At 43.8% G+C, this 2,039-nt stretch overlaps 1 protein-coding gene across 1 annotated transcript in view; it reads left to right on the forward strand.

Moving 5' to 3' along the window:
• Positions 1-1,369: 1,369 nt before the first annotated feature.
• Positions 1,370-2,039, forward strand: part of ODF2L (outer dense fiber of sperm tails 2 like) — a 20,043-nt gene continuing 19,373 nt past the window's right edge. The window contains exon 1 of the mRNA XM_057374491.1: positions 1,370-1,900. The gene's annotated coding sequence lies outside the window, so the exon portion shown is untranslated. The remainder of the gene's footprint in view (positions 1,901-2,039) is intronic.

Below are 2,039 nucleotides of genomic sequence, written 5' to 3' on the forward strand. Positions count from 1 at the left end.
GGATGGGGAAGGAACAGTGTATTGACAGGGTCACRGCAAAACTGCAGCTTTTGCAACAGCAAGCTGCTGCCAAAATTAACCAATGAACAAAGAAACACTTTGGAGTCTTGAATTTCTGACATGGAAATGAAAGGTTCAATTATACCTTTAGAGCAGATGAAGTCATGAACTGTGACAAACACTCAGCAGTGTTCCTGTGGTATCTAAAGAAGCTTCTCTCCAGCACATCTCTTTTAAAAAGTCCTGTAATTATGTCATTGTGGAACTGTGTGTCCTATTTCCTTTAATTATTTCCCACTCTATGGGTTGTGCCACTGTCATTAAAGTGTGGGTTTGAGGACTGAAACTTGTTATGCATTCTTTATTTACAAAGTACAGAGTGCAATGCTAATTAGCATGCTAATTAGCCCTCACTGATGGATAGTGGTTGCTTTATTTTATAAACTATAACCAGATTTTTTTTGAAAATTGGAAAATTTATTGCTTTCTTTTAAAAATAAGCCAATCTGATAGCAAGTTTTGGGAAGCTAAAATTAAGAATTTTGTCTGTGGTGACTGTGGGGTACCAAAGCCACAGGTCGCAACTGTGATGCTGAAGCAAAGGTCTGTCAGAGATGGTGAACTCTCAGTTTGAGGCTGTGGGTCTTATAGAGAAGAAAGCTCTAGGCCTTTTGCACATGCAAAGACAAAATCTCCCTTGGAATTCAGACGTAATCAGTCACTTGCTCCAGAATGGATAATGGAGGGATTTCATGTCTGCTTGAATTAAAAAGGTTGAAATWTAGCCTTTGATTCTCATTACCAGACACACATGGCTAGGTAATATTCTCCAAAGAGTGTATAAAATAACTATAGACTAAGAGTAACTACTCTCTGAAATTCCATTGCCAGCAACAGAAGAAAATACACACTGGCATATTTACAAATGATGCCCATGGATATGTTCAATTTTTGATCATTTCTGTCAGGCCTTTTTTTAATGAAAGTTGCTACTGYTGATATTTACTCAGCATATTAAAAAGGTAACATTTCTATCTGTATGATTTTTTRAAACAAAATGTGCAAATTATARTTATGTATATGTGTCTGTGTACGTRTCTACRTRTGCACCTGTACASACAGTCACATGATCACTCAGTTTTGCTSAATTCATTATTTGAACATGATTGTTCCATACATCTGTTGCACTGTCTCTGATATTCTGTGAAGTGCTGTCTCAAGTGCAATAGTGTTTTCTCCTGTGGTATGATGCAAGAGTAATYGGTTCATTCTTCATCTGAACGTGGTTATCCAAAAATGTGGCTTTTCTACAGTGTTTAACGATGCATTGCCAAAACAGCTTCACATACAGTCAGATTAAATGAACACTTAGAAAAAAAAAAAAAAAAAAAAAAAAAAAAAAAAAAAAAAAAAAAAAAAAAAAAAAAAAAAAAAAGAAAAGAAAAAAATTAATGGAAACACCCAGGAAGAAATCAACTGGAGGATCTAAAGCTCTCCAGAGATCTCCAGGTTTCTTGTCCATCTGGTTCTGACAGTAACCTCATGGGGAAGGTTACTGTCCGTGCGCACGGACATATCACTGTATCACTGACAGGTAAGGGGCACAGCCGATTCTTAAGGTACCTTTGCATCCCAACAGCGCGCCCCYCTTTCTCTTGAGGAAGGGGCGATGCCGTCTCGCCGGGCCCACGGGGCTCTCCGGCGCGCAGGAGGGGACAATGGGTGCTCGGGAGGAGCGCTGGGCAAGGCCGGGCCAGGGAGGGCACCGCCGGCTCGCCCCGCCGCCAGAGGCACCGGCACGGCAACGGCACCGGCACGGCAACGGCAACATCGAGGGCAACGGCAACGGCAACGGCAACGGCAACGGCAACGGCAACGGAGGCGAGGGGCAGCGGCGCAGGTGGGGACCCGCGGGAGCGGTGCTGAGGGGACACTGCCCCACAGGAAAGGTGCTGAGGGGACACTGGCTGCCCCACAGGAGCGGTGCTGGGGGGTCACTGCCCCACAGGAGCGGTGCTGAGGGGTCACTGCCCCACAGG

This window comes from Malurus melanocephalus, unplaced genomic scaffold (assembly GCF_030028575.1).
Source record: "Malurus melanocephalus ecotype Western Australia unplaced genomic scaffold, MMel_1.1 scaffold_8, whole genome shotgun sequence".
Classification (NCBI taxonomy): Eukaryota; Metazoa; Chordata; class Aves; order Passeriformes; family Maluridae; genus Malurus; species Malurus melanocephalus.